The sequence below is a fragment of the Harmonia axyridis genome, chromosome 2 (assembly GCF_914767665.1).
Source record: "Harmonia axyridis chromosome 2, icHarAxyr1.1, whole genome shotgun sequence".
Lineage (NCBI taxonomy): Eukaryota > Metazoa > Arthropoda > Insecta > Coleoptera > Coccinellidae > Harmonia > Harmonia axyridis.
Window position 1 is genome coordinate 26,300,527 of NC_059502.1, and position 15,656 is coordinate 26,316,182.

Here is a 15,656-nt window from a genome sequence, read left to right on the forward strand (position 1 = left end):
AAAATTAGCATATCACGTGATGAAATCTTCAAATTGGAATATATATACCAAATTCAAGTTGAATATTTTGTGAAGGGAAGATGCTAAGAAAAAACTATAAAAAAATCAAACTTTAACACACTGTATCTCGAAAACAAACCGTTTGCTGGCCCATGTTTTAGGATTTTTTTTCTCAAAATGATCCGAAGAATCTAATATTTTCGTTTTACCTCAAATTTAGGAACTCTGTTGAAAAAACTACCGAATTTTTTGGTCGTTAAGTTGACATAACAAGATCGCTTTAATTTTGGAGTTTTGTGACGAAAATGTTGGTGTGTGCAGCAAACAAATAACAATTTACAAGTGTAAGAATGCCGTATGTTTCAATGACAGTGTTAATGCAGCCAGATTAATAAACAAATAACAAAAAAAGTTGTTCAACTTTGAACTTAAGCGCGCTTTTTTCGCTGTACCTAACAAATAGGTAAGGAGATGATTTAGTAACAAGACAACCAAACTTCTGTCAAAATTGTATTATGAATATTCATTACAGTACATAATCATTCCAATTTTTTTGTTTGTCTCAGCGAAGTATTATTATTATCTCAAAATGAAACTTTTTAATGCTATATCCTTGTAGACTTTTTCAATCAATTTTTCATTATTTATAAGGAAATATAGAGTGCCATAAAATTAACTGCACGTGCGTCAAATGCAATGTTACGTACCTACCTGCTATTTGTTGTTTGAAAAGCACATAGTTTTTGGCAGCTTGTTGTAACTGCGGACTATCATTCTGCTTGTTTGTAAGTACGATATAATATTATATATTGTATAACTAAAATCAAAATTTCGTTATCTACTTCATTCACTACACTTGCAGATTTGATATGACATAATGTAACTTATATTTCTGAAATTGTATATCTTAAAAATGAGGTGAAAATGAATACGTTATTTGAATTCAGGATATCAAATTGATATAAAATCAGTTCAAAAAAACCTCGACACCAAAACAGCTGTTCCCCTATGTTACTTTCGAATAGTTTGGTGAATTCGAAAATATTTGTTTGTCACTTCGTTGATATGGAACCAAGTATTTTTTAAGATTAAAATAAACTCAAAAACTAAATTTATAATTCATTTCTTTGTTTTCATTATTTTAAATGGCCATTAAGTATTTACAATATTCCCAAAGGCATAATGCACTCAATAATGACATTGATAACTAAGCAACAAAATCAAAATAACAAACTGGAATAATAGTATATTATTCAACGAGCGGTAATGTAGGTCATAACTCACGCAGATGAAGTTTGCAGCACGAGCCGCAGGCGAGTGCTGTAATTCATCAAGTGAGTTATGACCATTACCGCAAGTTGAATACTATACTTTATCTACGACTTTATCAATAAATACTAAGAAAAAAATACAGACTTAGAATACAGACAGAAGGAACGGGAAATAAACATATGTGCTCGATCCCGAATAAAAGAGAGATGGAAACTTAGTGTCACCAATCACAATCGAACTAGCTTCGGCTAGCTCGAATACAGTACAGAGTACAGACATAGAACTATTTTGAAAACCCTCATTAGTTGCCTATAAAAATGCATTGAAATATACCAAAAAACATTCCCTGTAAACGACGACTTAATGACCTTACTGGTACCATTGGAATATATATTGGAATATTTGGGTTATATAAAATACAGAGTATTCACTAATACACAGATGATGATATTAATCGTTTATTCTCAAGACACTCTAGTAAGTCTAACTGTATCTCTAACAAGTACAGTTCAGAAGGTAGAACCGAAGGGGCTTGACAGACAGCCGGGTAGAAGGGACTGACACACTAAGGTTATGTCCCTGACGTTCGCTCTCGATCATCGAAGGTCTATTCTTGTTTTCTCTCTTGATGGCCCTCGATGGCCTCGCCACGCGCAGACTCGCTGCGCCACCGTACGACATGAAGTAAAACTTCAAGTGTAGGGTTGGTTGTCTCTCTGGTAATTTGTTCGGATGAAGTAATATTCCAACAGCTACAAACCCCTTTATATTTTTTTCGGCCAAGTAATTCTGTATGGTAACATTAGCTGTTTGTCTTTTGGAAATGTATACCTATATATTATTTCATCTTCACTATCTGAATTAATCGTTTTCAGCAAAACATTCACAATAATTAGATATCAACTCAATTTGAAAACGTCAAAATTATTAAAGTGACATTCACTCGGACATTCCTCCCCTCAATAACAATAATGGAATGTTCCCTTTCGGCCAATCGAATAGAAGCAGAGAAGTATAGAAGCACAGATCCATATTTTCCGATTTATTATAGTGAGTTATAGTAGTGAGTTATTATAACTCACGATGTTTGTTAATAGATACTATTAATTTCTCAAAAGCAGTTGAATAATGAATATATAATTCAATAGAAGTAGATAAAGTCTATTATTATATTACGGGTGTGGACAAAATTATGTATGGCGGATAAAATGCATATTTTGTGTTTCATTGTCCAATTCCCTGTACCTTCGTTTCAGACATAATTGGATTGACGACTTGATGATTCCATCACTGTTGCCTTAAATGTTAAAAAACCTCGAGTCAATCATAGCCCGAATTCCAAAAAAATCCTAATAAATCAGTCTGCTTTATACGCCTGAGATCTGCAGCGAATGATAACCATTTTATCCTCATTAAATTCCCCGACAAGATTTATGAAAGAATTCCCTCCTTATAAAGCAGTTCCGTCTTAATCTAAAGTGATTAGCTGCTAATATTTTGATGTTATTTCGGGATAATCTCCTTGCCGGCAACACTGGGGACTCTCCCTCCCCCCAGAACGGAAGGGAAATTACGCTTTCGCCCTTTTGCTCCGAGGTGAGCAGAACATTTGAAAAAAATGGACAACATCAATGGAAAAATGGAATTGATCTCGGAATTTTCATATAGAGTTTCAGACATGACATTAATCATTCATTTAAATTTACACACAATTTTTTTCAGTATATGTCGTCAATTCAAGAATTGAAAAAGATATAAATTGTATTTTATTTCTTTAGAAAAAACTAAATTTCAACCACAGCAATGAAATTCTTTATTATCATTTTACTAGAAATTTAAATGATATCTGAATTATATTATAATAATATTGCTCGTATGTCGAATATATCCTACACACGAGTTTCATTTCAATCATTCATGTACAGTGCATCCCATTTTGGGTGAGACAGCCAGGTTTCTCGCTTGTTATTTAAGATAGAGCCTTGCGGTTTTCACGTTCCTGTCCTACTTTTTCGTGAAACTCGAGTTGGTCTAATCAGATTTTGCATAACTGTCTCCGTTCAAGAGATACAGGGCGATTTTGGAAATTGATACTTTTCAGACCCCTCCTTTATCTCAGAAGTTAGTAGAAATAATGCTGAGGTAAAAACTACATCTGAATCAGAATTCTGCGTAAAATCCAGTGGCGTACTCAATTTTTTTTTTTCGGGGTATGGTTTTGAAGATTCAACACAAACCTATATTTTTTTTAATGGAACACCCTGTATATTATTACTTCGTTGGATTCGTAATTTATTTTCCTTCAAAATGATGTATGATACTATGTAGGTAGGACGTTCAGAAATATAAAAAAACACTAAAACATCAAATAATGATGGTTTTTTTGTACTATGGAGATGCACGCCGACGATATGGTATCAAAGAGCACCTGCATGATGTACTAAGTTCACCCACCCAGATCGAAGCAACCATACGATTTCTCAAAGATAATGAACTGTACTCTATTATTCAAATCTTTTTTGATGTAATATTGACTACTTTCAATGTGATCTTGTGTCAATGACCATAGCTGTCGAGACACGTTAATTTAAATAAATAAATAAATAGTATTTTCAGAGGGAATTTTGATTCGATTAGAATTTTTTCGGTTATTTGCAGGGAGGGACAAAAAATGCCCACTTTTGGTAAGGTGGCTAGTTCCTTACGAGAAATAGTATATTATATTATAAGGATTAAAAATGCATATTTTTTTACGAGCAATATTTGCAGTTTAGAGGAGGAGCGCAGCGCAACCGAGCGAATGCAAAATTGTGAGTAAAAATAGGCACTTTTAGTAAGTATGATCATAGTATATCCTTATATTATGGTATGATATATACTATTTTTTCTCCAACCAAGTCAAAATTAAAATAAATTTAGTTTTATTCAAAAATCGTTAATAATTTGGTAATAAATTTGAACACCTATTAATTATAACAGCGATAGCAATTAGTTTGTTTTACTAAGTTTTGTTTGACAATGTTTTTTTTTCTTCAAATTTCAATTAGAGAGCTCAAATGCAATTATTTTTAGTCCTAGGATTAAAAGTGTTGCTAAGCAACGAGCAAATTTTTGTACAGTAAGGGAATTGATGGCTTTTGCACCTGAAAATAGTACAAAGATGTCAACATTTTTTGATGGTTGGAAAAAAATATCATTATTAAAACTGATTTCTTAATTTCAATTTGATGGAAAAAAAAGTTCCTACCACATTCTTCAAGAGTTATCCTCGAGGTTATCCTTTACTCGTAGATTGGGCTTACGGACGGACCGAAGTGATTAGAAAGAAGTCTTCAATAGAGATTCACGGCTTTACTTTATATTCAAGCTACTTGACTTGACTTGAAATCATTCCAAGTTCAAATCAAGGTGAAAGTCAAGTCAAGCTTTATCAAGTTCTTGAAAAATTAACTAAGTTCTATCGAACTATTTGATTTTTAGCAATTTTATTCTGTAGTGTGCACATTTTATACTTCACCTTGCACATAATAACCATTCAACATTATTTATTGAATAAAAAGACTTCTTTCACTCCCTTTTTGGGTAGGAAGTTCGAGGTGGAGTAGCTTTGTACATCAATGGCCATTATAGCCAAGTATGGAAAAACTTTTTCGTGCCTCTTTCACCTACTAAACAAATCTTCAGAACTACCAACTTCATATCGCCAAGTCATTCCATTTGCTCGATTTACAGGCGATTTCGTGAATAAAATTAGGAGAACGATGTCAAACTCACTGTATTTATCCTTTGAAGATGATTATTTTGTTTTAGCGCGCACGAGCTTGCAAAAATATATACCGGCGTGCGAGTCGTGCGTATCAAGTTCAAGTCTCGGCTCAAATAATATCAAGTAGCTTGATATCAAGTCAAGCAATGAATACCTCAAATCAAGTCCATTCAAAAGTCAAGTATGTAATTTGTCACAAGTTTGATTTTTTAGTCAAGTAGTTAATCAAGCTATCAAGCTACTTGACTTGATGAATCCCTATAGCCTTAATCAGCGAGTTAAACTCATAAAGTCGAATTACTTAAGACCATCCTTGGAACAATATCCGAAAATTACCCACCTTTTGGGAAAAAATGATAACTCGCTGTTCTCGAACTCGCGAAAAAAGAAGAATCTCGAAACGAAAACGAAAAAATGAAAACTGAACCAAATGAAACACCCGAATCCTATCAGCTCAAGGGAACAGTTCATCCCCGTATATCCCGGGGACTCACGTCACGAATCCGTGTCGTTGCACGGGAGATGCAGAGCGCCATTGTTTTTTCCAATATGGCCAATGGAGCGGTGATGCCATAAGTGGCACGGAGTCAAACAAAGCGACGTGGGAATCGCAGCAGTCTGCGACAACGTTTACCCGCCACCCTCATCGATGATCGGGGGAGAAAAATCGTTATCAAATATTCACTAGAACCACCATTATTCTCCACTTATATCCTGCAGACGGCAGGAGAAAGAAAAGACTCGAAAAACAACCGGACGAGCCGCGTACATTATTGATATACGAATGTTTGCTTGTACAGATCCGAATTCGGGGACGAGGATTTGGTGACATTCATTTTTCACCGTTGCACACGACATTTCTGACATGGGTGATGCGATAGGTCAGGCCGAGAACTTGACATGTATGAACTTTCTTGGGGTACGTGATCCAGGAAATGAGACGTTTGTGTTGAGGATGAATATGCGACAGGATTTGTGTCGAATATAAGCTGGAAATTGTAAAAATGAGGAAAGCAGGGGCGTGAAGTACGGAGCTTCTGAGAACTCGTCCATTAATGCATCAATTGGACCATTGAAGATCATATATTTATTTATTCAGCATAACATAAACTAGAATCATAACAAGGATTCAACAAAATGAATGAAGAAATTTACTGATGATTACGAACACAAACTATCAGATAGATATAAACTATCAAACAAACTATCAACAATGCTCATACACTATTACAATTTACGATCGAACAGGAAAAAGACAAAACATTAGACTTCTTGGACATGACACTCATCAACAAAGACAACAAAATACTAACAGAATGGAAAAATAAAAAACAAAACTCCGACCGCATCTTGGACTATAATTCCAACCATCACACCGGACAAATACGAGGCACAATAATTGGATACATTGACAGAGCCCTTAAACTTACATCACCGGAATTGAGACCAAAAATTATAAAAGAATTGAAAGACCGACTTATTAAGAACAACTACCCTACAAAGATGACTACACCACTAATAAACCAAAGAATACATAGACTATACAATACGATAATAACTGAGGAAAAGAAAGAACAAAAAACACGAATACCAATTCCCTACACAAAAAACTTGTCACATAAAATAACGAAGATATTAAAACCCCACAACATCGAATTAGTCCATAAACCTCAAAATCAAATAAAGGAGATTTTCACTAAATTAAAAACTTCAACACCCAAATCTAAGAAGTCTAATCTAGTTTACAGTATTCCGTGCAAAAACTGTGACAAGCAATACATTGGACGAACATCACAGAGATTACACGACAGACTCAACGCTCATAAATACACAAAAAACGCAACAACGGCACTAAACAAACATAAAAAGACAAAAAAACACGAATTCGACTATGACGAGACAAAAATACTAACAATAGAGCCAAAACGGAAACAGAGAGAAATATGGGAGATGATACACATACAATCAAACTTGGAAAAAACAGTAAATGATAGACAAGACGTAAAACAACTCAGTCAGTTTTATGTACCACTCCTTAAAAAACCGACACAACAAAAAGAAGAAGACAAGACCTAAAACGTGACACATACCAAAGAAGACTGACTTTGACATTCACGTTCCAATATTGTGAATTGACGAGAAATTGAAGGTGGGATACATTTATTTTAATTAACTTATTTTGTGAAGTAAACTATTGTGTATACTATTTTAAATGTTTGTGTTTTTTTACAGGCTCAATTTTAATTAATATTTTATATTGTAAACTATCAGATGAATCATTTTTACTGAAGAAGGAGAGTCTCTCCAAAACGTATAATTATATATTTTTTTATATGAAATAAACAACTTCATTAAAAACCTGACACTTCCAAATAAAGAAAATACTATTAAACTATCAAATATACATTGCTCCATAAAAGTTAAAAAGTTCAAACATTTTGTGACCGTTTCAAAAGTTGCCGATTTTTGCCGATCAAATGTTTTTGTGAAATAAAATGTTTACTTCTTTATATCTGAATGGTTTTTTGGCTCTTTGTTTGATAACTTTCTCAGTTTCAGGTATGTTCTTGTCGTAATAGTTTGTAAAAATTTTGGATCAGTTGTTGTTTTACGTTCTTACAATCAACTTTGATTCAAAATCTGAAAATGTATTTTGCATTAATGCCTCAACGTAAACTTATTGCGAAATAAGCCAATAGGGCTATTGGTATGATCGAGATGAGACGTAATCAGAGAGATGTTGCGGATTTCTTTCAAGTTAGTGAAAACGTAGTTTTTCAACTCCTCCATCGATATCGACAAACTGGGAAAGTTGCCGAAAGACCGACAAGTGGACACCTAAGATCTACCACTCATACAAAAGATCGGCTTCTGACTGTATTTGCACGTAGAGAGCCTTTGAGTACTTGTCGAATCATGCAACAGCGGCTTTTGAATGCTTCTGGTGTTTTGGTTTTGATTGAAACAGTTCGTCGAAGACTTCGAGACATAATTCTATGATCTCGACGACTTTTGAGAAGGATTCCATTAACTCAAAATCATATGCAACTTCGATTGGAATGGGCCAATGAGCACGTAAATTGGAACGATCAATGGAGGTATGTATTGTTCAAAGATAAGTCGAGATATGGATAGTTTTCTGATAGTAGGCGTGTTCGGGTATGGACCCATCCTCTGATGCCCAAAAATTGCATATCGGTTCTGGAAGTTCATCAGTTCAGAGGTGGTTCAGTTACTGTTCGCATTTGTTCGAATGAACGTACAACACTGTTGGTGCTTGATGCTATACCATGACTGTGCAGATTTACATAGAGCAAGTCATTAACAATATCATTCCTTTGTTTTATGCTGCTATTGGGACAAATTCCTTATTTGTGGACGAGAATGCGCCAGTCCTTCGTACGAGAATTATCGATGAAGCTCTGGAAATCCATGGTATTCCGCATTCGCTCTTGCCTCCTCGGTTGCTAGACCTCAATCCCATTGAACACACTTGGGATCAGCTAGATTCTCACCAACCACCTCCTCATAGGCTTCAAGAACTTAGACGGCTTCTAACACAACTCTGGAGAGAAATTGAATTCTACTCGTCCTTTAATACGATAACAACATTTCGAAGAGCTATATTGACTTAGTCAAATGTTGTATATTAATGAACATAATAGCGGCAATCGAACCAGAAAAATTTGGAGAACTTTCCGTTCAAAAGTTGACGAGTTTCCAGCCTTCTGAAACGATGTACAAAATTTGATTTAACCACTAATTCATCATTATAGTGAGTCAAACCTTATCGTTTTAGACATCGCGTCTCAAAGTTATAATAAAACAGAGATTGTGACGAGATGATAAAACGATATGTTCAAGGAATGCGACCGTAGAAAAAAAGGGAAAGATGTCTATTCACCCTTTTATTCAAGCTTCAATTCACTTTATTGGCAAAGTCACGAGATCCTGAGAGTCTAAAGATGGCATTAATAAAACCCATCTTCAAAGAAGGTCATCCAGAAATTTTAAGCAACTACAGGCCCATTAGTCTACTACCAGCTTTCTCTAGAGTTTTTGAAATGCTGGTATCTGCAAGAATCATAAATTTTTTCAATGAAGAAGAACTATTCAATCACACTCAACACGGATATTTACATGGACGATCGACACAAACAGCCATCTTTCAGTTTGTACAGCACATCTTGGAATTACTCGAAGACAAAAAAATGGCATTGGGAATATTCTTGGACATTTCCAAGGCCTATGATTCATTGAATATGGAATATTTGCTTAAAAAACTGGAATTTTATGGTGTACGAGGAAATGCAAATGATTGGCTGAAATCCTACATGTCTTATAGAAAACAAAGAGTTACCGTCACAAAAGACAATATTACTAGCAAATCGAAAATACTTACAAGATCGATAGGAATAGATCAAGGAAGCGTCATTGGAACATTACTTTTCATAATTTACCTGAATGACTTGGGAAACATAATTCAAAATAGTGAAGGAAATATTGTCAAGTTCGCCGACGACACAAATTTACTTACTGGTGCAGAAGATTTTGAAGAGCTGACAAGAAGAGCAAGTCACATTTTTGTAAAGTCAAAAGCATGGTTCGATCAAAATAATCTAATATTAAATGAAAATAAATCAAAAGTCCTGCTATTTGATACAAATAGATCAAAAAAAGAAAAGTCAGATAATATTGCTTTGTCACAATTTAATTTCAAAATATCTGAGTCAGTAAAGTTCCTTGGCATATATATTGATCGATTCTTGAACTGGCGCCAGCATACGGAAATTATTTGTAGAAGATTAAGTAAAATTTGTTTTGCACTTAGATCAATTACAGAGTATATGAGTGAGAATACCTTGAGAATTATATATTTTGGAAATTTCGAAAGCACTCTCAAGTATGGTATTATTTTTTGGGGAAATAATGAAAATTTAGAAAAGATATTTTTAATTCAGAAAAGAGCTATACGTATTATTTGTAAAATGGGTTATAGAGAATCATGTAGGGGAAAATTTAAAATTAAGAATGTTTTTACGGTATGTGGTTTATACTTGTTTGAATGTTTAATGTTTTTATATAAGAATAAGCATAAATTCTCAGTTGAAAATCCCAGTAGTTATAATACCAGAAACCTAGATATAAATTTTCCAACTCATAGACTTACATTAACTGAGAAATGTCCTTCTTATATGGCTATCAAAACTTTTAATAAATTGCCAAATGAAATAAAATGTATAACACAGTATAAAACATTCCGAAATAGAGTAAAACATCTGCTTATTAGTTTAGAACCATATAGCTTTAAGGGAATACTTTGATCGAGCTGGATAAAGCTCAGAATTTTGACGTCATTTCATTTAAATTGTCAGTTTTAGTTTCATACTGTAACTTTGAATTTACTTGAAATAAAGAAATATTATTATTACATTGCCATTATCTGTATAATGTAAAGGAATAGAACATAATAGCAATAAACCCAATAATCCTTCATTCTCTCGAGATAAGTTCATTAAGATGGAAATTGAATTGAAAAGTTAATTCTTAAAATGAAGCAACTCTCTTCAATGCCGACTGTCTATCACCAAAGCCCTTATTTTATCTTAGTGCAGGCAATATGCAAGATCCTGGCGTCCTTGAAAGGCACTATGAAGACGTGAAAACATGACTTATTTATGATTGCTCAACAAGTGGAAAAAAGAAGTAGAAAGGTTTCTTAGAATTTATTTGCATATCGAGCAACTCTCTAATTAGTAACTCTTCTTATCTCAACGCTGTAACAAATGGATATTATATTTCAATGAGGTGAAAAAGCGCTGTCAGGCGATGTGACAAGCAATTTCATTAATCTCATTCCCAGTTTCCAGGGTTCTGCTAATAATTTTCAAGAGTCAAGATAAAGTCCGACATGCTCGTATAACTCATTCATATTCCGACGTGTGGTGTGTTTCATACGCCAATTACTCAGAAAAAAACGATCGCTAGAAAATTTATTATGTCAATTATAAATGGGAGCCGGGACGAAATTTGATATAATTAAGTTTGCGTGAGAAACAAAACTATCTAGATGTTCGACCAGTATCTTAACTTGCAGATCATAATAAGGACGTTAACGTTCCAGTCGGTTCGGAGGAAAAACAAATGGTAAATCACGTTGTAATTATAAGTTGCAGAATGGTGACAGCGGAGGAGAATTGTGAAAAATTATGATGGAGTGAAGTTTCGTCACACAATGAAGGCAGAAACGTCGAATGAGAGAGAAATAATTTGAAAAATACTATCGGATTTTCTCAGTTAAGAGTCTGTTTACACCACACTGCTTGGGAAGCAGAGGGGTCGAAACGTGAAGGGGCAAGAGCGGGTGGGCGTCGACTATCGAGGTAAAAATATCGAAAACGTATTAGGCCCTTAGCCCAGATTGAATGAATTTGTAACGCATTGGGATGATCTCGTTTCTTTCTCGAGTTCTACAAGTGCGTGTCGGAATATGCAGCCGCATCTTTGACATTTTGATGAAATGATTGTCAAATGGTCACCTATAATTATGGTAGTGAAGACGGTTTCTTTATGATAAGAGCAGAGTTGAGAAATACGAACCCTTTTTTAGGTTTTGAAAAAGACTCTCTACTTTCCATAATTAACTTGATATCGAATTAAGAATCCAAATATGCTTTGATATACCATTATCCTAATTTTTTGAATTGTTGAAAACCCTTATGAATTAAATGGAATAAAAAAGTTTTATTGAGAATGTTGAACTCATTTCATAAATATCTACAGTTTTAAGGAATACCTAGTACTTTTTTATAACTAAAAAAAAGCAGCTTGGTTCAAATATATATTTCAAATTGCCTTTTTTTATTCAATTTTTGCTTATCCTGAAGATCTAGTTTGTATTGAGGATACCTTGTTTTTGAGCCTCTAGTATGTCTTGGGTCGATTATTTCAGGTGAAACACAGTTCTAATAAAATTTTTCTTCGAAAAACTCTTAATCGATGTTGACTTCGAAAAATAAAAAGTCCTTCAAAGTTCACACGACAAAGGCTTTTTTCTTTTTCAGTTATATTTAATTGTCCCTGAACTATACAAATATTAAACTGCTTCAGCTTCCATTATTTGGCAGATACTTGTTCATGGGACATTACTTAAAAAATAGTAACTAGGTTTTTGCCACCAAACAAATTGTATATTAACAATATGAGCATTACCTACCTACATTGTGTAACCGCGTAGTTTTTAACTTTTTTCAGTGTCTGAAAATTAACTTTTATTACGTTCGAAACTGCAGGGTTACACAACGCAATCCTCAAATTATATTGGTATCCAATTTTATTGGTATTTAATTAATAGAAAGTTTAAAACTTGATATAACTATACAATATAAACTGCCTTAAACATTTGTATGAAATTCTATTTTATTATTCTTTTGAAAGCCCCCAATGCACCAGGGACCATATGCGTTTGTATATTTGTTATGGCTTCTTCAACATTCACTTTCAAATGCCTCAAAAAAAATAGTGCTGTGGTGACAAAAAGCAATTAGACATAATGTCTGTGTCTAGCCTAAACTGTCGTCGCAATACTGCATTAGTGTGACAATGGTCTTTTATGGTACTTGTGCATACAACTTTCTCATTCATAAGGTTCTCAGAAAGATACAATACAGAATATCTTTCCCCTACCCTAATTAGTGTGAAGGTACCATCATACCATTGCGCAGGGATACAACTTAGAGAATAAGAAAAGGAAGAAGAAATTCATGATGTACAATATGATTTTATGTTTGTAACCCAGGTATAACTCGGAAGAGGAGAGTTCAGTGGAGTAAGTTATGAGGTAATGACCAGTTGCGTTAGGAGAGGATCGAGGATGTTTCCAAGTGCTGTACCACAATAAAGTTCTCGTCTGTCGTCCATCAGTGTTTTAATATTCCCCATGAAAACGTTACAGTCCAAAGTGCAATGACTCCAATCATTGTTCATAGGCTTTTTTACTTCTTCATAAGACCGGAAGTGCTGGTCAGCCAGGCCGTGTGTCAATGATCGGAACAAGTGATAGTCCGAGGGAACAACGTCTGGATAATACGGCGAGAGGAGTAGAACTTCTCATTTCAACGTTTCCAAGTATGTCTTGGCCACTTTCACAACATGGGGTCGAATATTGTCATACTGTAAAATCACTTTCATGTCTCTCTTTGTATTGCGGCCGTTTGTCTTTCAATGCTCGGTTGAAACGCATTAATTGCGTTCACCTGTGATTTTTCAATTCGGTTTTAACAAATCACAATACACTACGTCGAGCTGGCCCCACGAAATACTGAGCATGACCTTGGAACCGTGAATATTCGATTTGACCATCGACGTGGATGAATGGCAGGGATATCCCCATGATTTTCTGCGGTTGGGATTATCGTAATGAACCCATTTTTCTCCAGTGACATTTCGATGCAGAAATTCTTTTCGTCTTGCCTTCAAGCAAACAAACACCGTCCAATATCTCTCGGCTTCAACTCGTACGGCGCCCAATATCCTTGTTCTGAATCATTCCCATGAATTTAAGGTGTTTTGAAATGTCTTGTTGCGTTACTCCCAATAGTCCTGCCAAATCTTGTTGCGTTTAACATGAGTCTTGATCAAGTAATGCCTCCAATTCTGCATTGAAAACTTTTTCTCTTCCACCTCCATGCTCTCGACGTCAAAATCACCGTTCTTGAAGCATTGAAATCACTTTCGGCACTAATAGCGGCCTCAGCATTGGTAAATTAGAGCATTCGATGGTCCTCAGCCCCAGATTTCTTCATATAAAAGTAGAAAATTAAAACCAGCAAACGACGAGAATTTGGCTCGTAAGCTGACATGTTTAATCGAGAGTAATGCAGATACAAATCGACTAATATTTCGATGGCGTTATGTTTACAAATACCTAAGCTTATTGAACGACATCTACGTTCTATTAATTTCGACTACCAATTACCGCTACAGCCATCTATTGCAAACGGCGGAAGCAAAGTTGTGCACCTAATATTTTAAAATAACAGTAATAACACAGATTGCGTTAAATCTAGATGATAATAATAATAACAGAGTTTATTCAAGATTCAATACAGTAACATTAATAAACATGATTACCACAGAGGTAATAATTCATTGCTAAAAAATTACTTGTACGTGGTGTACGTGGTGATATGTATACTTTTTGAGAAATATACTATTGAAATTTAAATCAATGTCACATAATTTTTAATCTTGGCCTCTGTTATTTTCATACTTAATTGAGCATATCAGAGGCCAGAACCAATTGAAATATTCTGCTGAATAACTGAATAACATCATATCATATCTTAAATAATGTTAATCCAATAAGTTAAGTTAATCTTAATAAGATAAGTTGAGTAGCTGGAAAGTACGAAGAGGAACAAGCATGCAAAAGCTATCGTCATTGGTTTTCTCGAACTTCCCATAGTTTATTTCTTTGAATTCGATTCCGTTCGTGAGTTCACTGAGGAAGTTCATAATTATTATTAAGTGGGTACCTATTTTTCTAACCCTCCACCTTAAAAATATCATCCCCACATCTATGAGATCTATAATCCTACACGAAAACAAATTCAACTCCTTCAAGTTTGACGACACCGAAATCGATAAGATCGAAATCGAGCTGAAGCAACGTTGGATTCTCGAAGTTCTAACAATTTAAACGATAGATTTATCCTCGATAAGGCGAAACTGTTTATTATTATAATTGGTAGTTAATCTAGAAATAATTATTTTATAAAAGATAGAAGACAAAAATGCTATAATGAATATTTATTTCATGTTGGGCGTCTTGAAGTGTAGGCAGATGGCAGATGTCCTCCTGGCTAACGACTAGCGAAGAGCCGCATGGTCAACGGTCACCATTTGGACACTCGTTTCATTTAAAATAAGTATAGCAGGTACTTGAGAACAACTCGATGTTATTTATTGCCATACCGTTACCGACCACCATTTGTTTGATAGGTACAATGTTCAGATGAATTGCTCAGTACTTAACCCTTTTTTTTTCTACTTCCTTATATTTTTTACGACCGCGAAAAGCTTCCAACGACGAGTAGCGCAACTGCTAGAGATATACAGGGTACCATAAACTCGATTTTTTTTAGACGTTTTAAACATTATTGATTTCAGTCAATTATATATAACCTAACATCATTTTTGATGATTATCAGGGGAACAGCCGATTCTATATCAATTTCTTCTTCTTGCAGTGCATCTCCTATCGGAGGTTAGCTATCATCACAGCAATCCGGACCCTGTTGACTGCAGCCCTGAACAATTGAACACTACTACAGTTAAACCAGTCTCTCAGGTTCTTAAGCCAGGACATATCAATTTGATGTCCTGAATTAAGATAACATATTCATATTTACCTAGGAGCTCAAATTTTTAAGATATACAATTTAAGAGAAAAAGTTACATTATTTTAACACAAATCCGTAAGTGTAGTAAACAAAAGTGGATAGGAAATTTTTATTTTGGTTATACAAAATACAATATTATGCCGTACTTACAAACAAAAAAAAAACATTGAAGAAATCAAATAGTCACTCAACACTTCGAAAGCTTTTTTTCCGCG